Source organism: Pinus tabuliformis, chromosome 3_1 (assembly GCF_031772625.1).
Source record: "Pinus tabuliformis cultivar Carrire ecotype Pingquan chromosome 3_1, CPIR1, whole genome shotgun sequence".
NCBI classification, from domain to species: Eukaryota; Viridiplantae; Streptophyta; class Pinopsida; order Pinales; family Pinaceae; genus Pinus; species Pinus tabuliformis.
The window spans coordinates 25,945,134-25,971,684 of NC_142301.1; positions in this window are offsets into that span (position 1 = coordinate 25,945,134).

Below are 26,551 nucleotides of genomic sequence, written 5' to 3' on the forward strand. Positions count from 1 at the left end.
GACCTAGAGACTGAAATTGGCAAACTAAAGATAGCTATTCCTCTCTCAGAACTAGCCAAGCATGACATCTATAAGCTACAAATTAAGAAATCCCTTCAACTAACTAACAACAAAGATGATGTCAATGTGCTGGATGACACCCCAGAACTACTGTTTGGCCCAGAAGTGGATAGAAAAACGTTTGTCACAGGGGTATTACCTTTCTATGTCAGTTTACATATTCATGATAAAATATTACATAATGCAATGTTTGACTCAGGTGCCTCTCACAATCTCATGCCAAAAGCAGTCATGGAAAGATTGAATCTAGACATAACAAGACCATACAAGGACCTGTTTTCCTTTGACTCCAGCCAAGTCAAGTGTCTAGGTCTCATAAAAGATTTATGTGTGTCTCTGGTTCAATACCCAAACAAGACAATCCTAATGGATGTGGTAGTTGTTGATATTCCACCTAAGTATGGGATGTTGTTATCAAGATCTTGGGGAGCTAAACTCCAAGGTTCCCTGCAATTAGACATGTCATATGCCACCATCTCTGTTTTTGGGCAACCAAAAATACTGTACAGAGAAACACTCATGAAATACATGGTCAGGAGTGAAGAAAAGCCTCAAAACTTTCCCATATATGTTGTCCATTCAGATATGGACTCATACATTCTCTTCAATGACACCACAACTCCCTCAAAAGGTGAGGTTGAAACCAAGATACTCATACGGGAGGAAGACCCAAATGAAAGAATTACCACCCATGAAACAACAGTCAATCAAACACCAGATACTGCTGCTGTTCTAAATATCAAACATACCCAATCAAATGATGAAACTGTCCTAAAAGACAAGCTAGATGAAAAACCACAACTTCTACTCACATTGCCAGCCCATGAACAGATCATTAAATCTCCTTCCCAACAGGATATTCTATGGTTCCTTGAATTTGATGGCTCAGTCAACAAGTTAGGGGCAGGAGCTGGAGTTTGGGTACACAATAAAGAAAATAGTCATGCAGAAGGCAGAGCCTATAGATTGAACTTCAGATGTACTAATAACATGGCAGAATATGAAGCTCTTTTACTAGGCCTCAAGTTAGTAAAGTTCTTACAAGCTGCCAGGGTTTCAATCATGGGTGATTCAGATCTAGTTATTCAACAAGTGAAGGGAAACTTTGTCACCAATGACAAAAGACTAAGGACTTATAGGTCTGCTGTGGCTGAGATACTAAACTTTTTCTCTGAATTCCAAATCACTAAAATTCCTAGAACCCACAATCTGCACGCTCATAGTTTGGCCACCTTTGCAAGTACCTGCAAGCTGCCTTTTGAGCCCCATCATTGTTTTACAGCTGAGGTAAAACACAGACCCTCCATTCCAAACAATATTAATGATTGGCAAGTGTTTGAGGATGACAAGCAAATAAACCATTTTTTAACCCTGCAGCAAGAATTTGCAAGATTAAATATTGATACTGATACAGCAAGTCAATCACAAATACTTGATACAGCAAGTCAATCACAAATACTTGATGGAGCAAGTCCATCAAAAATACAGTTTCAACATATTACTCACCCAATATCACCTAGAATAGCAAAACAAATGCTAAATCCAACTATTTTCAATAAGGACAACATTCAGCAAATTCAATCAACCAATTGTGAGGAAGTGGCCAATGCTGAAACTGAAATCATAGAACTGAAAGACAATTTTCTACCAACAGGCCTAACTCCCCTAGAAGACATCTTTGACTCAAATGATATTCCCAAAAAACCAAAAATGCAGCCCTTAAATGCAGCCATTGAAGAATGCAACATAGGTACAATTGACAAACCCAAAATAATTAAATTGTCTGCTTCTTTACCTCCTGACAAAAAGCCTAAATACATTGACCTCTTTAAAGAGTTCCAGGATGTCTTTGCATGGAGTTATGAGGACTTAAAGTCCTATGACACCTCTGTTATCCAGCATACAATCCCCCTCAAACCTGATCAAAATCCCTTTAAACAAAAACTAAGGAGAATCAATCCTATGCTTCTCCCAGCAATGGAACAAGAAGTACAGAAAATGTTCAAGGCGGGCATCATAGCACCAATCAGATTCTCTGAATGGATCTCCAACTTAGTCCCTACAAGAAAGAAGACTGGTGAAATTAGGCTGTGTGTGGACTTAAGGAATCTGAACCAAGTATCCCTCAAAGACAACTATCCATTACCCAAGATGGATCACATTCTCCAAAGAGTGGTAGGGGCCTCAAGGATCTCATTACTGGATGGATTTTCAGGCTTCAATCAAATCCTGGTGCACCCTGATGATCAAGATAAAACAACATTCACTACCCCATGGGGAACTTTCAAATATGTAAAGATGCCTTTTGGATTGAAAAATGCAGGGGCAACTTTTCAAAGAGCAATGGATATTGCTTTTTCCAAAGAGATTCATGACTTTCTAGTCATTTACCTAGATGACCTTACACCTTTCTCAAAATCAGACCAAGAACATATAAAACATTTGAGACAGATCTTCCTAAAATGCAGAAAATATGGAATTTCCTTGAATCCCAAGAAATCCCTGTTTGGTTTAGAGGAAGGCAAGCTGTTGGGCCACATCATTTCGAAAGATGGCATTAGAATTGACCCAGATAGGATACAGGCTATCCTACAAATGCCCCACCCAAGAAATGTCAAAGAGTTGCAAGGATTCTTGGGAAAAATCAATTTCTTGAGAAGGTTTATCCCAAACTTAGCAGAACTAATCAGATTATTAAATAACATGCTAAAGAAAGATTCAAAAGTCAAATGGACTGTTGAAGCCAATCAAGCCTTTGAAGGTATAAAACTGGCCCTTACCCAAACCCCAGTCTTGACCAATCCTCAATTTGACAGGGACTTTATCATTTTCTCTTTTGCCTCCCAGCATACCATTGCTGCTGTTTTATTGCAAAAAGATGACCAAGGAAATGAGAAGCCAATTGCTTTCTTTAGCAAAGCTCTTAGAGATGCACCTTTAAAGTATCAAATCATGGAAAAGCAAGCTTATGCTTTGGTCAAAGCCATTAAAGACTTTACGATTTATATCCTTTATTCCCATGTTATAGCATATGTGCCAAGTCCTATTGTCAAAGACATTCTCACCCAAGAAAATTTAGAGGGCAGAAGAGGAAAGTGGATTGCCAACATCTTGGAATTCGATATTGAGATAAAACCTACAAAACTAATAAAAGGGCAAGGCTTGGCCAAATTAATGACAGAAGCAAATTTCCAAGCGTTAGACATTAACCAGTTGGAGAGTGAACCGGAGCTGGCGACTCCAAAGATCAATGTAGCCTTTGAACAATCCCCCTGGTACTCTGATATATGTTATGTATTGCAAAACCTGTGTGCTCCCCCAGGATTGTCCAGAACTAAATGTAGGTTTTTAAAAATGAAAGCTTCTAAATTTTGTGTTATGGATGGAAATTTATTGTGGAAAAACCATGAAGGAATATTGCTAAACTGCCTAATTGAGAATGAAACTGACAAAATCATAAAGGAATTTCATGCAGGTGACTGTGGTGGACACTTGTACTGGAAGTCCACTGTGGATAAAATACTAAGGGCTGGGTACTACTGGCCCACCATGTTCTCTGATGTCAAGAAATTCACCACCTCATGTCATAAATGTCAAGTGTTTGAGGGAAAGAGACAGTTGCTGCCACTTCCCTTAAGGCCTATTGCAACAGAGAGACCTTTTCAACAATGGGGCTTGGATTTCATTGCGGAAATTCATCCCTCATCCTCAGGCCAACATAGATGGATCTTGACAGCCACAAACTACTTCACCAAGTGGATTGAAGTTGTTCCATGCAGACAAGCAAATGATTCCACTATCATTCAGTTCTTGGAGAACAACATATTGGCTAGATTTGGCTGTCCTGACAAAATAATAACAGACAATGCTGCTGCTTTCAGATCCAAGAAAATAGTGAAATTCTGCCATAAATTTCACATCACCTTGGGCCATTCTACTGCATACTATCCCCAAGGTAATGGCCTTGCTGAGTCATCAAATAAAAGTCTGGTAAACATCATAAAGAAAGTACTAGAAGAGAACAAAAAGAATTGGCATAAGAAGCTTGTGAATGCCCTATGGGCAGATAGACTAACAACCAAAAGATCAATTGGGACCAGGCCATATGAGTTGGTTTATGGATTAGAGGCCAAATTTCCTTCATCACTAGGAGTGCCTGTTATGAAACTTCTTCAAGAAAGCCAAGCTGAACCAAATGATATGCAAAGAAGAATCAATCAAATCATATGTTTATAGCAAACTAGAGACCAAGTTTTCAGCAGAGTTCAAGTTCTACAAGAAAAATTAAAGAAGGCCTTTGATAGAAGAACTAAGGCAGAAGATTTCAACATTGGTGACAAAGTCCTCAAGTGGGATGAAAGAAGAGAGGACAAGGGAAAACATGGAAAATTTGATTCCCTTTGGAGAGGACCATTTGCTGTCCAAGCAGTACAAGGAAACAACACTTATTTCCTTAAGAGTCTCAATGAAACTGATTTGGATGAAGGTCCTGTGAATGGCAGGATGCTGAAGCACTATTTTGAATATCACCCCTAAGTGCACCCTGAGTTTTTCCTTGTACATATCCAGATGTATATATTATTTTCTGTCAATATGTAGAAATGCAATTTCTCAAAGTTTTCCTAAAACTGCCAGCGAAAGGTGGATACAATCAGAAGTCTACCAAGGAGAGAAGCACACAATTTTGGCATTTTTAAAGCATAAAACTTCAAAGTTGGCAAGAGCAGTCAAGGAGCAAGGCAAATCTGACCTGCTGTTCTTGGTCTTTCAAAATGAAACACCACCCCCATGTGGAGCCACTGTTAGCTACCTATACCAATAGGTTTCATATTTCATGATTGGCTATGAAAAGGTCCAAATATGCTCTGCTTTGATGATTCAAAGATCACATATTTCCAAGAGAATCCAATCTGTGTTTATAGCTTGGTATGGACTCAAATTTTGATGGATGGTCCAACAGTCTAATCTGGATCATGTCATGTTTTAAATTTTCAGTTGTAGAATAGAGAAAGAAGTCTGTCCAAACTGTTTAATCTTGGCAGACAAGTAGTTTAGGTAGAGAAAAAAAGGCTCCCAACAGCTTAATCTGGGACCTTGGAAGAAATAAGGGTAGAAGTAGATAGAAAAACAAAAGAAAAAGCCAAAGAACAGAAAAGGCAAGTAAGGGTTTGCAAGTCCAAGTGCACCCTCCAAGAAGAAATAAAAAATGCTAGGCAAATAGATGGGTAGGCAGTTGGGGTTGCAGAAAGGTCATTTCTTATAAGTTGCATGTCTGCTAACTTTGTTTACCAAAGCAAAATCAATGAATTGAGAAGGTGTCATTCTTCATCAAGTTACAGCAAGCAAGAAGCATGTCTAACCTCCCTTCTTCCCCTTTCCATTTCATTACTAACACTCCCTCATCAGCTGAGATTCATGGAAGAGATTATGGTTTCATGGTGGTTCTTAATCTTTTTAGAAGCCACATTTCTTGTCTAAAACTCTTTTCATTTTGATCTACTCCCTAAACTAAGTAAGTTTCAAATAAACTTAGTGATTTTTCCCCTCCATTCACATATTCCCCTATATTAACTCTAACTTTACTATGTAATTCCCCTATGTTACCCTTCCCCTACTAGTATTAACACCATGGTGTATAAACCCCAAATTTTGTATAAATATCCCTCCCCTTGGCATTATAGCCAATAAACCCTCTGTCAGGGATCAAATTGGCGTCTGGTCACTTTGATGAACCCAAACCTCACCCCTCTCCCTTCTTTGAAATCAGTCCACCAATTAAGCCTTTGTTTGTAAAGAAGAAACCTTGTAAAGAACCCCTCCTACCCATAACCCCTTTGAAATTATGAAAAAACCCAAAAACCAACCTTTTACCGCTTTTCTAAAGTTTCGGCGCATATATTTGAGTTTCCAAAATACATTGAAAACCTTACCAAAACCCATATCCAAATGTTTTCCGCCGGGCGCATATTCCAAAACAAATAATAAATTAAACCCACCCCCCCCTCCGTATTATTCGATCACATCACCCTTCCGTCAACCGTCGGATCGGGCCCATGTGATCCGACGACCCTCATTGATATCAGAGCGGCCCCCACGCCCGACAGTTAGCGCCCGAGAAAATGACGAAGGGTTACGTCAGTCCTCGGCCACGCGTCACCTGCTCAAGTCTCTCGGAGCGGCCTCTGACAAAACCGAGGCCGTATCGTAAGCGGTCCGAGAACAACCGTAACCACTATTGCAATTACCGCCCGGTTTGCTGATCCCACGTCATGCCCACGTCAGAGCCACGTCGCCATCGCATCACCCCACTCGTCCGTCCCTCCGCTGACATGTACGCCACCTCATCATGTCCGTGGACCAACTAGAGCCTGCCACATCACCCGGTGACGTCATGCTGACGTCATCCGACTCTGACCCCACCTGATGATGTCATGCTGACGTCATCCCAAAAGCGCGCCAATATTGCCACAAATCTATTTTAAGCCAAAATTTCGCGTTTTTTCTACTTTTGCCGAAAGAGACCGTTGTTGTTGCTGCATGAATTTGACGACCATACTAGCGCCAACCTGCACCGTTCAACTCTGAAACCACGGGCGCCTCCGCCGTACCTGCATTTGCAACTATCAGTGACAATCCACAAGGTATTTTTCGAAATTATTCTCTGCACCTGGTTTTTATCCAAATTTCTTCGAACAAACTGTTAAGGGAGTGCTAAAACACCGAATTCACCGTCTAGTATCCAGTAACCTGCACCTATTTCCCTCTGGCAAGACAACGAACGGTTTACAAAACCTGCAGTCGACTGAAACAACCTGAATTCACAGGTAGCTCGCGCAACCGTGAGCTAGAAACCTCTGCTGGCTAAATTCACCATTGAAAAGTTCTGGTCAGCCCTGCTATTTGTCTTTATCAATCTGTTAAACAGTATTTCAATTGCCATGTGCTTAATTCACCCTCTGGTCCCTGAAAATCACACTTTCATTGTAAGGAATCACCTCTGTGTTGTTCTGCTTACTTCAACCAGTTCACCTGCAAGTCAGAAGCTTAATAGACCATGGAAACTCCAATTGCACTGAACATCAAGCCTCTCAATACCCCTCATAGGGAGTTAGAATGGAAAGCTCTGGGAGATATGGATTATCAAATGTTAGACTATTTTCCATTAGGCTCCAAATATAATATTCAGATGCTAAATGAGTTGAAAGCCCAGCACCTTAGTGGAGCTGATATCCTAGGCATTTGGGACTCAAACTTGCCCATCTACAACCTCCCCCAGGTAAATCCTATGCCAGAATTGATCCACAGATGCCAGGAGTGCTATGATCCACGCCAAAGAGCTATTCTCAGCCCCACAGGCTCAATTCTGTTTCATATCACCCCAGAGAGCATAAATGAGATGCTGCATTTCCACACTGCAAAACCATTGACCCCCCTCTACATGCAGAACTTGATAAAGAAGGGGACCAAGTTGTCAAATGACCAGATCATCAAAATCAGCTAGCTGTTTGTACAACCAGGCTCTGAAGCCATCAGAACTCCTCCTATTGGATATGTATACTTAAATGAATTGGGCAGAATGCTAGTGGATTTGATCAGCTATGTCCTAGGGTTCAGGGGAGTGGAGGATGTGGATGATATTATAATGGCAATGTTGTCTATATTCTCTCCTGGAAAGCCTCCAGCTGTACATTATGACTATGCCACATATATTGCAGATAGGATTCATGACCAGCTGATGAATCTGCAAAGGGAAAGACTGTTCAGATACACTTCCCACATTTACCATCTATTCTTGTTTTATCAACCAGGCAGCTTCCTCATTCCCCTGAAGCAAGTTAATACCCAGGGGAATCCAAGGTCAGTTGTGTTTTGGACCTCTGTTTTTCATTGCACCTCTGTGTCACCATACACATACTGTGAGTTCATAGACTTGTTCATTCATCCAGCTATGACATTATTGTATGGTGTTCCTCCTCCAAGGTTAACTGATGACATGAGGAGAACTCTCCATCTAAACAAAACCTACAGCATTGGTAATTGGTACTTTTACCAAGACCACACAGTCATTAGAGTATATGGATGTGAGTTGAAGCCTTATAGGCTGCCAAGGTATGTCCCTATGAGACTTTTTGCCCTAGAATACTTCAGGAAATTTGGGAATGCCGACTACCTCCACTTCCAAAGTAAGAACAAGAAGGCACAGTTGAAGGTAAGAAGCCAGCTGGGCCCTTTCCTATATAACAAAAAAGAGGAGGGATGGAAAGAGGCAAATAGTATCCTAGAGGCCCTCAAACTGCAAACTAGTTTTGAATGGATACCCTATGACCCCAATCATTTTGTTTCCCTCAGGAGGATAAGATACAAATTGGGTACCTATTCACATATGAGGCTGCCCGAGATTGAGCAGTATGCCAATGCATTGAGCTGGGAAGAGGGCACCCTAGAAGAGGAAATTACTAGTGAAGAGCTGCTAGAAAGAGAGGCTAGAAATATTCAAAAAGAAGCTGACTTAGAAACTTGTGGACAGGTCCCCCTCTCATATAAAAGACAACTTGTAGCAACTGCCTCATCCTCAACAACACATCAGCAAGCTGCCATTAATACTCCACAGACATCCAGCAAAGGCAACGAAAAGCAGGTGGAACAGCCACCTCCTATGACAGAAGAGCAAATGGAAACCCTAGTGCAGCAACAAGAAGAGATGGAGCAGCAGGGAGAAGTGCAGCAGTAAGAAGAACAGCAACAACAGGAAGAACAAAGGCAGGAACCGCCTGTCCAGCAAGAGCAAACAGTGGAAGCACCTAAATCCACTGAACAAACTCTGCCTCCAAGGTAAGAAACTTCAGCTGAGGCATCAATCCTCCAAACTCCACAAAAGGAGGATACAAGCAGGAAAAGGGACAGGGAGACTCCCCTTACAACATCAGCAACTCATGGGGAGAAAAGACAGAGAATCAATCCCTTCTCAGAGGAAGAAATGCCAATAGGGCAGTCTTTTGGTATGGTCCCACCCAGCAGGGAAGTATCAGCAAGTTCCTTTCAACAGGAACAGGATAGAGAAATAGGAGGAGAAGTGAGTTCCTCAAATCAGCAAAGGGAAGGTGGACCCAACATTAAACAGCAGTTCATCGACATTAAGAGGAGAAATGAGCCCATCAAGATACAGCTGTATAACCATCTGTTAAACATGGCTCCCACCAATCAACAAAGACTCATGTCCGCATATGATGTGCAGGAAGGCAAAATGATCATGAGTCATTTTATGCCAACAGCAGTGCAGCCCCAATCTGCCTCTGACTACTTGAGGACTAACCTGGAAGTCCTTGCCAAGGATATCCATCCAATGGACAAGAGAGAACTGCATAAGCAAATGGGTGAGATGGTCTATGCTTCCTTGGCAGACCAAACATTGGATAACTACAGGCTACAAAATAGCCTTAACAATACAACATCTCAGCTAGAGTTGGAGAGAGCATCATCCCAGGCAAAGGACAACAGAATAAGGTCCTTAGAGGACATCATCATAGAGATTGGGCATGATCCCAAAGACATCAAGGGCATACAAGAGAAATTAAAATTGAGGGATGCAGACATGGCAGCTTTGAGGAGAAAGATCAAACTCCCAGCCTCAATTCACCCTCAAACAGATGATGTTGCCCAGCAAAGACCTGATCAAGAGGCCACAACCTTGTTGATATCTCTGTACAAACAGCTAATCCAAACTCAGGAAAAGCTGGGAGAATCGGAGGCTGCAAAAGCAGCACTACATGCAGCCTTGAAACAAAGAGAAGAAGGGCAAACCTCCAAGCCTCCTCCTGAAGTAATCAACCTTGAGGAAGCTGCTCCAACTACTGCTCCTCCTCCTCAGCAAACAGAACCTACAGCACCAACTACATCAACAGCTGCACCAACAACAGAGAAGACTCATAGTCTGGATATGCAGAAGCTTCAAAATGAAATTCAAGTCCTGGAAGCTCAAATGTTAGAGTTTAATCAAGCCAAAGAATCTTTGGCTAAAGTAAATGAAAGATATGACAAGAGCAAACAAAATGTGGCTGAGAAAGAAAGAGATATAAAAGCTCTCAAAAAGAGAATAACTGAGCTTGAGAAAGAGCTCACACTAGATAAAGTGACAACAGAGCTCAATATAGTCCTTTGGGCCAATATTGCCAGTCAATTACTGATCAGTGGCAATTCATTGAGACCATAGATGAGCAGTCAGTGCTCATTACAAAGGAAAATAGGGAAATACACAGAGCAAGAGCAAGCCTTGGCAACATGCCTGATGCTGCCAATAGAATGATCAACATATGAATAACAGGACAAGCTCTCAACTAGCCACCATGGGAATTGCTCACAGGACTGAGACAATCTCAATGGTTAAAAGGATCCTGACATTAAGAAACCTGGTTGGAACATTAGAAAGGAGAACTCAGGATATGCAGACCGAAATCAACAAGTTCATGGACAGGTTTCATGTATTGCAAAACAGAGGCCTCCCCAGCCTACTAAGCAGTGTGGGAAGACTGCTTACTCATGAAAACTATGCTAAAAGGGTCAATGCCTTTGCTGCAAGTCAAATTGCAGGACAGCCCAGCACTTCAGCAGAATCAGGGCCAGCATCAGGGCAGACTCTATATAATAGGGTGGAAAACCTGTTTTTTATCATGAACGAGATCAATCATCTGTTCGATGTGCCTCCAAATTTCTATAAATATACAGAAGCAGATGAAACCATAGAGGCAATTGTCAAGCACCAATTGCCCACACAGGAAGTCTGGAATAAATTGACACAAATAATATTATCAAGCCAGAACCTGTAATGTTATGTTTTGTCCAATTTATAAGTGATCATACACAGGGAAAATTTTGGTAGATAAGCATACAAAGGAAAGATGAAAGGCTGAGCCAACTCAGCAGGGCTATTCGGTCACCACAGCAGCAAACAGAGTCACAGGTGGCAGGGCCGAGAAGATACAGCGCAGCAAACGTAAAGACACATTTTCCAGCATTAAATCAAAGCGGTTCAACCAACTCAGTGACCTCCAAAGGTCAAAATATCCTCTGACAGACTTAAAGAGAAATTATGCTGCATTCAAAGCTGCAATAACTTCTTTTCTACTTTTCTGTACGAAGTAATGAAGATATTTTCTCTCAGATGACTCAATGCCTGAGATATTTTGTATAAACATTTCTATAAAGTCCCCTTTGCATGAGTTTGCAAGGGTGGTTGTTGATTTCATTTCTATACTTCAGTTGTTTTATAACTCTCAGAGAAATAATACAAAAGGTGGATGGAATTTCCAAAGCTCTGTGTTCCTTGATGCACTGTGGTGGCTGGCTGATTGTTACAGGATTCCTGCATGCTTCATAATACAATAAGTCTTCTTTTAACCTCTGTGTTATATGTTTTCTAGTCTTTCATGTTCTTTCATGTTTCTGAGTTTTACACTTAATGGCAAAGTAAAAGAATAGTTCCAGGATTTAATCACAGATTACCCTGAACTCAATCTAAGTTGTTATAAATGTTTTCTTCCAGATAGAGTAAATAAGGTGTAATTCTTAATTGCTACACTTTCAAGCTATATCTCTCACTGTGATAAATATTTTCAGGAATTCAAGTTTGCTCCTGAGGCATCTATCTCTTCCCCACACCCCAGCTTTAGTGGAAAATTCTTAAATGCTTTTCATTGGTTGTTTACATGTCACCATCATAATCTAACTTTGTTATATGAAACATTTAATTGGCCCTGTAATCTCAGTAAATCACCTCAAGGTTTCTGAACACTTATAGCCACAGACTCCATTTCCCAATGAAATAAACTCATCTGCAGATTGCACATTTCAAGTACAGAAAGATATCCCTCAACCAAAGTATAAAACTAAACACCCTCATTTCATAGCTAGCCTAAAATCATTTCAGAACAGAGACAAATTTATAAAGAGAGAGCCCTCTCTGATTACAGTGTGGCTAGGCACTGTAATCCAAAGATTGGTTAGTGGTTATCCCGGCCGTATTCCCTTGGGAGTCATAGGGAACAACCTGGGTGCTAACATTAGCAACCGTGTGAAACCTTTAGCCACCTCGGCATAGTTTGGAATGAATCGTCTCAGGAAGTTTTCTTTGCCCTGCAGGCTCTACAATTGCTGCAAAGAAGCAGGGGGAGGAAGATTCACAATAGCCTCGACTTTAAGGGGATCCAAGTGGATGCCCTCTCGGGAGACGATGAACACGAGAAGTCAGCCAGATTCAACGCAGAAGACACATTTGTGAGGATTGAGCCTAATACGGTAGTATCGACAGCGAAGAAAGGTATCGCGAAGATGAATAGGGTGGTCCTGACGTTTGGCTGAATGAGCTAGCAGATCATCTAGGTATGGTTGTACAATGTGACGAATGTCATGAAAAGCGTAAGACATTGCACGTTGGAAAGTAGCACCAGCGTTTTTGAGACCGAAAGGGAGCTTCTTATAAGAAAAAGTGCCCCATGGACAGATAAAAGTGGTCTTGTGTTGATCAGCGGGGGCAATATTTATCTGGTTATATCCAGAAAAACCGTCCATAAAGGAGTACATTTCGCTCCCAGCACACTCGTCAATAAGTTGATCAATGAATGGTGTGGGGAAATTATCTTTAGGACAGGCTCGATTGATATCATGGTAATCAACACAAACATGGATGGTACCTTGTTTTTTATTCACAGGCACGATGTTGGAGACCCAATCTGTAAGTGGAATGGGGTAAATAAAGCCATCTTTGAGAAGCTTTTCCACTTCTGCCTTAATAGCTGCAGTCTTTCTGGGGTGCATGGCGCATAAATGTTGACGAACAGGCTTAGCACCCGGATACGTGGGTATCTCATGCACCACTATGCTAGGATCAATGCTGGGCATTTCGTCGTAAGACCACGCGAAGACGTCACGAAATTCGTGAAAAAGATCGATGTAGAGCCGAATCTCCTCCGGAGTACAAGTAACTCCAATGTGAATGTGCTCGACAATCCATGGTTTCACAGAGATGTCGATAGGTTGGGTTTGCATGATGTTCCCCATATTGCCTTCAGAGGATACTTGATAGATTTGGATAGGTGCTTGAAGGGGTTGAAATGGGAGACAAGGAGCAAACCGTGCGAGACAAGTAAGCATATCCTGATGGGCAGGGAGAAACGAGGAACGATGGTGGTGATCTCACCAAGGAGGTTCCTCGAGAGACATTGTCTCAATAATGGCTTCGTCAGAGGGGAATATTTCCTTTAAAGGATCCGAAGAAGTTGCATCTCCAAGCCATGGGGATGGAGCATACGAGTTGGGAACCTTGCTGGAAGGAGCAGGTTCAGAAGAGGGAGCCGATGCAGCAACGATTTCCATGTAGTTGAGCTCAGTGGGACTCAACGGCATCTCATCGCCCCAAGATTCTACTTGATCAGTGGGAGGGAGGATCCACGGATCAGGACGAACAGTAATCATATTGATGGAGGTGACGTTAGGAGGTGGGAGTAGAAAAACACCCATGAGGGAGGGATCTTTAAAAAGTTCGGCTCCCAAACTCTCATACGACTTGGAGGTATGCTCCACAAAAGGGATATTGCCTTCGGAAGAGGAAGTGAAGAATGCAAGCTGGTATATGGTAACAATCTTCCCTTGATGAGGGAAACGAATGATACGAAACAACGATGAAGCTACAGCTTGCATCGCATAGGTACAGTTATGTCCTAGAAGGAGGTTGTAGGTAAGGTTGGCGTCAACAACTTCAACTTCTACTTCGACCGTCTTCCCTTCCAGAGAGATGGGAAAACGTTGGAGTATACCTATGGGACGGGACGCTCTTCCGTCAAAAGCTTCCAAGGTCATGGGAGACTGGCTCAACGTCGGAGAACCAATAGCTTTCCAACAGGCAACAGACATGATGCAAGTTGAAGCACCTTCATCAATGACTGTATGATGAATCGTTTTGGAATTGACAATGACCTGTATGAGGAATGCGATTTGGTGAGGTAATCTCGGCGTATGGCCTCCCAAGTCAAAAGTAATCAGGTCCGAGTCGGCCGGGTCGATGCCATCGATGGCCGATAGCAAGGACTTCCTCTGAGAAGGGCAGCTCTGGAGTACTTCTAAGGTGGACATAGCTGACAGAGCCTGAGCTAAGTCCTCAACAATGCTGTAGTGCTGCGCGGCACGAGCATTTGGGTTGTAAGAAGATTTCCGAAGTACGCCTTTTGGAGGGGATCGAATGAGCGTCTCAGTGGTAGGTCTCTCAATGTGGAGTGGGCCCGAACTGGATGGAGGAGCACTAGAGGGGATCTCAGGCTCTTTCCCGGCAGACGACGGATAATATTTTGTCCGAGTACTGATGTGGATGGGAATCTTCCCAGCCATAAATACTTGAGAACTGAAGGAAGATGAGGATTGATCGGGTTAGCCACCATTTGGGCTTGTTGTGAGGGAAAAGGTTCTTTGAGCACCGCAGGAGTCCTAGGAGCACCTTTCAACAAGCGACTAACCTCAGACCGCCTAGGGCAGTCTCTGGTACAGTGATCCTCTTTGCAGATAAGACAAGGATACTTTGGTTTGCGTTTGGCACTTTCCTCGGGTGGAGGTTTAGGGGAGTTCAACTTTGGTTGATCCGGCTTACTCTTTCCTTTTCCTTTATTTTTTCCTTTCGAGGCTTTATCTGTCATGCTGGACTGGATGGCATTGACCTCGGAAGTATTATTCGGATGGTAGGTAACCTGAGAAGTATTTTCATTCGAAGCATTCGATTTTTGCTTCCCAGGGTTTGCGGAATTCTTCTTCAAGGTTGAGTTAACGGAACCAATAATACCGTCAACAGATGGTGTTGGCGGGGCTTTGGATGTTCCTAATCTCGGGGCATCAGGCAAATAATCATACAATGTACCAGACTGGGAGTAAACCAAGTCGAGGTAGTGAGCGCACGTGATAGCTTACTCTTCAGTTACACATGCCCCCATTGCAATATCCCATGCTATGGGACCGATGAACGAAGTCGTAAACCAGTCAGTAAGAAGCTGATCGGGAATTGGAAACTTGATCAAACGTTGACGCCGTCTCCATTCATGGATGTGATCAGAGATATGTGTAGTTGTTGTCTGTTTCAAGGATGTCAGGAGGTGTGTGCCTGTTTCATATCGAATGGGAAACTGAAAATGAGTGAGAAATGCCATAGCCAACGAGTTAAAATCCTGGAAGGATCCACGAGGTAGCTCAATATACCACTTAGCTGCAGAGCCAGTGAGAGTCCTTTGAAAAAGTCGAAGCCGAATCGAATCATCAAGCCACGAATTCAATGAACACCATAAGTGATAGGTCATGACATGAGCTTGAGGATCTTCATTAGCTTTACCATCGAATTTGGGACAGTCACCTGGAATCTTGGTTGGAACCGGAGGCCAATACAGATGATGAAGAATAGGATCATTGGTTAGTTTGGACACATCCGGTAGTTCCAAGGTTGCTAAGAAGGGTAACTGAGGATTAAAGGGCATCTGGGGCTGCGAGTAGGATGGAGTACCAGGGTTCCAACCAACCGGTGGTTGCCCCCATGGACTTTGTTCGGACGGACTCGGCCCCATAGGGTTTTGTCCGTAGGGATCCTGGTTCTGCCCCCCAGCATTCCATTGATTACCAAACTGTCCTGCAGGGGCAACATACGGTTGCTGGTAATTTTGGTAAGGACTTACCTGTAGTTGTTGATAATTTTGATATGGGGCGAACGAAGTTGGCCCTTGGGGTTTCTGGTAACCATAAGGCGGCTGGACTCCAAACTGAATTTGTGGAACAGGCGAGGTTTGATAGACCGATGGGTATTGGACGCCACCCTGCACTTGAAAACCAGATGGAGTCTAGGGTCCAGCCTGGGGCCCAAAACCGGGTTGAGCTTGTGAGATAACAACCATTTGAGTGCCTGGTTGAGCAGCTCCAGAAAGATGTCCTGTAGTTTGGGCTATCTGGCTGGAAGGTTGACCTAGTTGATACTGAGGTTGGCCCACCTGCCCAGAAGGTTGAACCTGCTGGGGTTGGGGTTGCCTTTGCACAACTACGGGTTGTCCTGATGGGCCGGACGGCCAAGTGGGTTGGACAGTTGGTTGACCTGATTGGATTTGAGGCTGGCCAACGTGCCCAGGTGCTTGACTATAATGGACGGTGGGTTGGCTCTGCTGAACACTAGGTTGCCCCACCTGCCCAGATGATTGACCATACTGGACATTAGGTTGGTTCGGGTGAACATACGACTGACTAACTTGTTCAGTAGGGTAACCTTGCTGGATACCAGGCTGGCTTTGTGGAATAGAGGATTGACCTGGGTTGCCAGAAGGTTGAGTATAATAGGTGAAAGGTGGACCACCAAAGGCCGAAGGTTGTCCCTGGAAGGGTTGTCCTTATTGGCCCCCAGGTTTCCCTGGGTAAGACTGCCCGTAATGTGGTTGCCCATGAGAGGTTTGCACATAAGACGGTTGGTCTTGACTGGGTGGCCCTTGAAGATGCGCAGGCGTTGCTTGGCCACCATGATAATGGGTGGCGCCCCAACCAATCGACAACGGGACCGACACCTCAACAACCAGTTGAGGCGACAAAGGCCTACCAAAGGGTTGAGAGGGATCATATTGGAGAATTCGTAACAACTGGTCTAATGGTCCCTCTGCTGGAATGGAAGCGGGAGAAAGCGGGACATTTGATGTAGAATCAACGACTCTAGATATAGAGGCTGATGGGCCACTAACAACAAGGGTCAGAGAAGCTACACATACTGTTGGAATGGTTGGGACTGAGGTAACAGACGTATTGCGACCTTGTGGAGGAAAAGGCTCCGTGGTGGGAGCAATGATTCGTGACCAAATAGAACTCGTGGAGGGAGTCCTAGAAGACATAATATCCTTTAATGCATGGTAGCCTAAAGGTAGTCTCTTAGTAGTAGGGGTGCTACTAACAGGTGTAGGTTCCATTGCGGTGGGAATTTCACAGCTCGTCGCAACGGATTCTTTAGTCGAAATAGGAGACCCTCCCTCCATGTTGGAAGGAGACAGTGGGGCTGAAAAACCAGGAGGAGTGTATTCCCAAACAGGGGTATCGTCTTCAGGATTCTCCCAAATGGGATTCCAACGAGCGTTGTAAGTCTCGTTGCCTGGAGCACGGGAGTTAATCGGCTGGATAATCAGAATAACAGAAAGAGTATCGCTTGCAACCGGTATCTCGGGAGCAGCAAAGGACGGAGACCCTTGGTCACCTGGAACAGGGGACAAAATTGGTGATTCCGCCAGGATGAAAACTTCACAAAATCCTAGGGAAGCTAACGAGAAAGGACCCTACTCAAACTAACGCAAACAAGATCTAACCGGGTAAATGTGAATCGTGGCCGAATAAATTTTAAGACACAGGAACTGAACTTGACCTTTTCATGTTTTAAGAGTCGAGAAAAGGACCAAAAGGTGACTCTAGTCTCCTTCGAATGTTTAATGAGCCCGAAGTGACAAAATGCTCATTTGAGCCTTTTCTTTTAGGGAGTCCAAAAAGGATCAAAAGTGACTACTCTGGAGAACTAGGCAAAGGGTTTACCAGACAATTCGTAAAACTGCATATACACCTTGGCAATCAGATGAAAACCAATGACTTCCCGTACGGCAGTCAATATTCCTGAATGTTGTGTTCGGTGCGTTACGGCTTGTAAGGTGGTAGACATGGCTTCCTGTGGATAAAGGATGATAATCTAGTGGGGTCTCCCCATATACTCGACGGTACGTGGGAGCGAAAATCCGTGTTAGACCACTATCGAGTCACAAGAGGAGGAATCACCAAACCGTAATGTGAAACAATAGTGACTAGGTTTAACGACGCCGGAACACGTCTCTAGCCTAGGCCTCTAGATGTGTGAATTAAGTTCCAAATGAATTGTTAGATTTATTTAGTTCATTTTACGGCTGATCTTGGATTAGGTTTCGGTTTTCAGGCCTTACTGTATGTAATTTCTCACAATTTCCTAGATGCAAACTATATGCCAAAAGACATCATTTCATTCGATGAACGCTAACTACACAAGGGTTGAGAGCTTTCACACAAACAAAATGACCAAAAACAATCAACAATACTCTAATGCAGCTAATGAAAATTAAAAAAACTTTTCTCCAAAGTTACTAATCGCTAATAACAACGAAAAGCTTCAATTTCATTAACTAATACAAAGCAAGAGAGATTGTTTATTTTCTTTTTGATGGCAAAGCGCACTAACGAATTTTGAGAAACAATAACAAAGAGCAAAAGCAAATTTCACTCAATGGGAAGACAATCAGATCTCCAAACAGAAAGGCAGTCCTTGAAAAAAAGGAAACGCCAAAGACCTCAATGAACCATGTGATCTAGGCTCAAAATGAAGCCAAATGAAAATCAAGCGAAAAAGAAGTAAATTGCTTGAATAACCCTAATAACAAGCTTTAACAACCACCAAACATATGCAAAAAAGTAACCAAAATGTTGACTGGACTAAGAGAAGACCGAAACTCTTGTGGAAGGCTTGATGCACAAAGCCCCTAGATGCCCTAGGGCTACAATGTGAAATCAATGGAAACAAGCGAACAACCAAAGGATGAGGGCCAACAACCAGTCAAACAAAGCTTTAACACACCCAGGTGATTGAAAAAAAGTGTCTAGGCACCAGATCCAGGCTTAGAAGGTTGACAAACAGGCAAACAAGAAAATTTCACAGCCCTGGCATGACTGTGAGACTGCAAATCGCGCTATTCTGGGATTGGCGCGGGTTACCTGTGTGCGACATGCGCCAACTGGCGCGAATGTAAGGCCAAAAACTGCGCTAATCATGTTTGCTAAGTGAAAAATAAAAATAAGTGGCCCAGGACCTGGGTAACAGTGCTTAGATGAACCAGGGAGCAACAGACAGCTGAAGAAATCAACTCAGAAGGCCGATCTGGCAAAGAAACAAGAGAAACCAAAGAGACAAGACAAACCCCAAATCGTTCGGTTTGTAAACCAAATCGGAGATCCAAAGCTTATAAATCAAATAACAAACAATTAATCCCCAGTGGAGTCGCCAAATTGTTGTGGAAGTAAATCCCCTCTACGGACAGAGGCAATCCCTACTAGCCCAGATCGGGTCTAGCAACAATCAAACAATGCTAACACGCAGGTTCCTAGTTGCAAACTATAGGTAAGCGATGAGAGCTTACTTGGATTCCAATGCTAGTGTTTTGGAAGAGTCGATCCTTTGCTCCGACCAGTCACGATCCTCACGATCGCTGTGAATGGACACCTGCACATGCAAAGAACAACACGAAAACAAGCATAGAAACCAATAGATGCAACTATATATCGGTCAGAAAAGATATAACTCAAACATCATCATAATGAACGAAAAGAGTGGAACCATAATGATAGTCATCTATTATTGATAATCAACAAAGAAGAATACAACCATCATTCTGACGTCAAATCTTCCTTTGGCTGGGTGACCAGGTACACATGCCTTGTAAAGCTTGATGGAGAACAAGCCTCTCTCTCTTTGATCACAAGAATCTCCTTATCCCTTGCAGCAATCTCTTAGCCTTGAAAGTATGATTCTCCTTTTGCTGGAACCGGGACCAGAGCTATCGCTATCCTTTACTCCCCTGTTGTGGTCACCAACAACCCCCCCTCTTTGCTTGATATTAGCAATAACGTCGAGCAAAGGGGGGACCCTGAACAAAAAATCCCAAAAAGTATTTTGTTAAATTTTTGTATTTTTCTCCCTAAGGCTTAAATCGCATCGCAAAGAAAGGTCGAAGCATTACTTAAAGCGCGAAAAGTAAAACTGCGAAAGAGCGACGCGAAGTTCATCGCGTCGCATGCATCTCAAACGCGCTCTAAAAGGAGGACCTCCAAGAAGCGCCGATCGCCGATATGCGACATCGCACATCGCAAACGTCACGCTATGGCACCATGAACCATTGAATAAAATCCACGATATGCGATCCGCGATCTGCGATCTGCGATGACTGCGATCTGTGATACTAGTAAACTGCGATCTGCGATCTGAAAAGACTCATCACACGATAAACCCAAAGACTAAGCGCGCGCCTTAAAGGAAATTAATGACCGCATGCTTGAGTATCAAGGAATGATTGCATCGCATTTATCGAAGAGTCAAGTCATGATGCATGTCAGGATTATGCATTCATTAGAGTTTAATGCTTTTATGTCAATCTTTTCATTTCCCTTCTTCTTTGCGTAGACTGCAAGACACGCAACTGATATAAATCTATATGCAGGAAACATATGATAGAAAGGGGAAAGCGCCAATCAAATAGCAGAGAGAAGATGCCTCCGTAAACGAATGACGCATGCAGCAGGACCGTGGATTCCAGACTATCAAACAACCAGCACTGATGAAATTAGACTATCCAGGATTCAGAGTCAAAGGCGCACAAAAGCAGCGTGTTCACAAAAGATCTTGAAGCTCAGACTGGGTAAAGCAAAAAGAGAAACGCAAAAGAAGGAGGACACTCTAGAAAAGCCTAGAACAAAGAGCAGAAACAATTCTCGAAACAGGGGATTGTCCATACAGCGTGACTCCTAACCCACTCAGTGATTCGCACGACCGGAAACCGAAACAGCAACAGCAAAATCAGTTCGAGAAGAACCTGGGTTGTGCTAAGTATACACGCGGCGAATACACCCAGCTAGAGAAAGGTTTTCGAAAGTATCTTCTGGTCTATCAGAAGGAGGTGCCAGCTCTTGTTATTTCCACTTTTATCTCCCAAGGAAAAGAAGAAGGCAGCCAGCCGACTCTTCCCAAGAAAGCGTTGCACTGTTGACAGCACTAAAGAGAATATACAGAAACGGTCAGAAATTAGATTTAAAGTTTTAGAAATAAATTTGCTTTTAGTAAAGGGCGGTCATTTGAAGCCGATTCCCTAGATTCGTGTAATTAATATCAATTAGCTAGTAGTATTTAACCCTTCTCATGGCATTTGGAGAAGGGTCCGGAAATCTGTCAAAAAACTTATCCTCAGAACATGCACTTCTGCACCCTCAGAGGAGGTTTTTGATGAATGGATGGATCGAGATTTATTTATGTTTGCATTTTAATGTCTGTTACTGATGTTGCACTTCTGTACTCTTAACAGATATTAGAACAAGTAGAAGTAAATCATTATTGCTTGAAGTTTATTAGTGAAATCAGTCATAAATGGTACTTTTATCTCTTGACTATATTCTGCTAGTATCCCCAAAGTGATATACAGCTGAGTTCGTTATATGTTACTGTATGAATGTCTGTATTACCATTTGGCACTTCTGTACGGTGGAGTCATTTATTTATGCTTGACATATAGAAAACTGATTATGCGATATGCTGTTCACAACTACTCTACCTAACTTCTTATGCAGAATGGTTTATCTTTATCGATTTATATTCTGATAACAGTTGAATGATCTTTATTACCAGCTGTTGTTAGAAATATTTCTAGATCGCATAACAAAAGAGAACACCCCGGGTTAGCGTAGGTTAGATGTATTGTTTCTCTTCATTAGATTACATTAGTATAGAAGTAATTTAGCTGTTAGAATTAAGATTAGTTTAGAGAAACCTTTTAGATTAATATCATCAAACTCTACACACACACGCACACCCTTCACATTGGGAAACTGGTCCCATTACCCCCAGTCGGACCCGCTACTCCAAACGGGCAAGGAGCCGCCAACCAGGTTCCGGACCGGGTGGGTATACCCCTTGTTGTTGACCCAACTTCGGGGCCCTCAACATCCCCTTAGCCATTCATTAGCCTGTCAAAGGCAGCAGGACAAGCTTTTATAGATCAGGGAAAGGAGATGGGATAGGCTTCATCCTTGCAGGAGATAAGATCAACAACAACATCGATCGAGTTGGATCTATCCTTGATCGAGTTGGATCTATCCTCACTCGAGTTGGCTTTAGCCTCGTAAAGTGTTCTCAGATAGAGTCCATGAGTTGGAAAGAACCTTCCCGTGCCTGTTTGTTAAAAACTTTACTAAATTTGGTTGGCGCGGGTCCGACACTGAGACAAAGCACCAACTGGCGCGCCCTCTTTGTTGGTTTTCCCCCATTGGCGCGAGCAGTACATTGGGAAACCGCGCCAATGGAAAAAGGGGATTTTTTTAAGGGTATTTGGCAGGAGATGTCTTCAGGGCATGTGAAGTCCATACTTAGAGGAATGTGATGCAAGTGTTTTCAAGTCATGTCACTTCTTACAGGTCCTGGAATGAGTCCTCCAAAGTGCGGGAGAGGGGTAACCAGGACGGTGAGAAACGGTGACAAATTACTGTGTAACACCTATTTTCCTAAATTCAGTGGGAACACAGATAGAAGGCCCGACGAACACCTCAAAGAATTTCACGAATGCATGGAACAACAAAGTATTTTTCTTGAAGGTGTACAAATAAAATTGTTCATGCATTCCTTAGATGAGGATGCTAGAGCTTGGTTCAAAACCATACCTCGTGGCAGCATATCTTCATTAAAGAGTTTTCATATAGCATTCAATCATTATTTTAAAATACTATATCCACCAAATTATCTATTTGAATATTGTTGTGCACATTTTAATTACGAAGAAATTCCTAAGATTGATGACCCTGCTAAAGATGTTTGTGGAGCTCCACTCCAAGAAAATATCTACTCGCATCAAGAAGCATCACCCAATGAGCAAGAAAGAGAGGAAGGAAACATCATCGAGCTAAAAATAAACCCTCAGAGGTCTGATTCGGTCGAACCTGATGTTTCTCCTTCCTATGATGAATACAACTCAAAAAAGCTGCAACTTTGTTTTTCAAGAAAGTTGGAAAAACAATTGTAATCATGTGGTATATGTAGATGATCTTTTGATGACAAGGAACAATGGGAGCTACATTGCATCCATAAATAAGGAATTGAGGAAAGGTTTTGAAATGACTGACTTGGGCTATGTTCACTACTATCTTGGTATTAACATAACTCAACATCTGAAGTCTACATTCCTCTCTCAAATTAAGTACATTGGAGATCTACTAAACATGTTTTCCATGGTTGAGTGCAATCCTTTGACTACTCCCATGGAACAGAACTTAAAACTCACATCAATTGAAGGAAAATAATTTTAGTATGTAACAAAGTATAGACAACTTCTAGGTGTTATAAAATTATATATTACAGAGCAATGGCACACATAAAATATTGAAAAAACACAAACACAGAAAATGCATAAAACAAGCATAGGAATTTACAAGGTAAGTTCCTTATACAAAACACCAAAGGACATTGCTCACAAATAGATCACAAATCAGTACACCATTATTCTTGAAGTGTTTAAAACCCTTAAAGAAGGAAATAGTCCACAACCTGATCCAACACAACCACTTCAGGAAATTTATTAATGTAAAAGAAATAAAATTTACATAAGCTTCTCTCATGAACGGTCACCTTACAAATGACCCTCCATGCTCTTTAAATAGAGATCATGGACCAATCGGGTGTTAAGCCACAGATCAAGTATTGGTAATGATGAGGAGAGAATGAACCATCAGATAACTTCATGTCTATAACATATCATGACCATTGGATTGTAAGTTACAAAAAGTACATACTAAAGAAACACACTTTACCTAACTATACACTAGACCAAGTTATACTTAACTATTTCCTATGTGTCAGAATATCCTAACATCCCCTCTTACGAACAACTTGGGATAGGATTTAAGGATGTACAAAGATGACACAATAGGAGAAGGAAGGATGCATTAGATCCTATCCCCCCTTAGTGACAACTTCCTGAACTCCAACCATAAATCGAAGTTTAGTAAACTTCACCTCTATGAGAGCCTTTGTAAAGATGTCTGCAACTTGATCATCGGTTGAACAATATTGCACTTCAAGAAAGTGGTCATGAATGAGCTTTCTGATGAAGTGCATGTGTAGTTCAATGTGTTTTTTGTGTTGATGTTGGACTGGATATTTGCATAGTTGAATGGCATTTTGATTATCAAACCAAAGTGTAGTCGGATGCTGCTGTTGAAAACCAAACTTTGACAGGATCTAATGAAGCCGCAGGGCTTCCTTACTAGCTTCTACAATGCCACGATACATTTCTTCTGCTGAAGAAAGATAAATGGCACTTTGTTTCTTGCAATCCTATGTAATAGGTCTAGAGGCAAGAGTGAATACATAATCTACAGTAGACCTCTGATCATCAGGGTCACCAGCCCAATCAGAATCAGTGAAACCAACCAATAGAGGAGATGCTTCTACATTGCAATGAATCCCAAACTGAATTATACCTCAAACATAATGAAGTGTTCTTTTAGATTCTTTCTAATGACTTTCATGTGGGTTTTTCATAAACCGAGCAACAAGGCCAACAACAAAGGAAAGGTCAAGATGGGTGATGTAGCTTATATTGTGACTTAAGCCTTATTTGTTAATTTTATTACAATGTGTGGCCTAAAATCATTAAGGGGGTCCAACCTCAATGAAACCCTTTATATTTTCCACTTCACGAAGTCTAAAGATAATGAGGTATTTATCAAAAATCGCAAAAGGAATGAGTATAAAGAAACTAGCCATGTGATAAAGCTAAATTGCAACCAAAATGGAGCCATAATCCATATATACATATATATGTAATATATCTGGTTTATAAAGAAACAAGTGTTAAAACATATATAGCCAGACCCGAAAGGTAAATATATTCTGATTTAAAGTCTCTTCAGGTCCACCACACCACAGAGCCATGAACGTTGGGATTCGCCGATTGCGACTCGCGATGGCACACCCAAAATACATATATGTTATATTTCTTAAGCTGGCGGGTCTGCGTTATTGCATAATTTTTAGTACATGCACGTATAACTATGCCGCTTGCGATATGGGTAGGCCAGACCCGAAAGATTATGTATTGCATTTATAACTTTGGCGGATTCGTGGTAACGACAGGCCAGACCTGATATGGATTACATTACGATTTATAGTTCCATTGGCTCTTCGGCCTTTGCACAACGTTGATATATATATAATCTCGTTGATTTCAATTTGCAATGGTCGGACCGGATATTACATTCATTATGGTTAATTCTTCCGTTGGGTCCGTGACCATTATAACATTTATATATATATGATTCCTGTGCAGATTGCGATGTTTTATAATATATTTTAATTATAAAAGGTTTACAATATAAAAGCACGAATATAAAAGGTTTACACATAAATCCAACATTTTCATAGTTATGCGGCCTAAGGGTGCATAAGTTAAGTATTACAGGGATTATCAAGCCGATTGTGATTTGCGATGGAAGTTAACAGAGCACTGTACGGGTGGATTTGACAGGTTATAAAGTAGGATTTACTCTTTTTGAGTTTCGGATTAATGAGAAGTTCACGTTAATTTCGCTGTGTAATGTGGAAAATCAAGAATTAGAGCCGAAGCTGAAGAGGAAGACAATATGATATATTTCTTGGCATTTTGGCCAATCAGAATGCCATGTAAGCCCAAGATTATACAAACTAAACACATTTCATGGTGGCTAAGAATAATTAAGCATTATTAGAGAATTTACAGAGGAATTTGGCAGCGAATTAACCGAGCAAACCAACAGTGATCATATCCTTCTAAATTTAGTTTTTTTCTTGCTATTTCATGTTCTTTGAGGTATTTCACTCTCTGTAAATTCTGTAGTAGTTTTACTTCATATAGTTAGAAAACAGTTAGATAGGTTTCAGAAATCAATAAATGTTCCACAATGTATAAAAAATGAAAAATTTACTAAGAAAGGGTTGGAATTTTGGAGAACCTGGGAGACTAGGCCACTGTATTCCTGATAGCATCGTCGATTAATGAAAGAATTAGAGGTTTCCATGAGTTGCTGCATATAATTTTGTAAGATTCTCTGTCATGTATCATGCTATGTTTTCTTCTTTTTAAGTATAGTAATGAAGCTGCAAGTTAAAATCCCTTAAAGAGCGCTCCTATACTTGAAGTCCTCACTTCCTTTCCAAGTTATAGATAATAGTTTCTGTGAAAGACCAGCATATTTTCTATGATTTATTTCTCATTATCATAATTCCTCTAAGTTATAGATAGTGTTGGAAATAATACTGAGAGGGGGGTGTGAATCAGTATTGTTAAACTTTTTCAATATACCATCCAAATTTATACTTTAACTTATTCTTCAGATATTGATGATTAACTTATGCATAATAATGAACAAGAACAGATAGTCACACCATAGAACACCAGATATAAGGTGGAAACCCAATGTGGGTGAAAACCACCTGCTGCAATATGTCTCTATCTTCTTTCAATTAGAAACTTCTTTTACAATGATTTTGTACTGGTGCAGTCCTTTACCAGTACGCAGGCTGCAACCTACAGAGAGTCACAACTCTCTCTCGTTTTCCAGTCTCTCCTGGAAGGGGGCTACAATCCCCTACTTCTTTTCATTCAAGGACCACTTTTCATAAATTTTCAAACTGGATCCATGA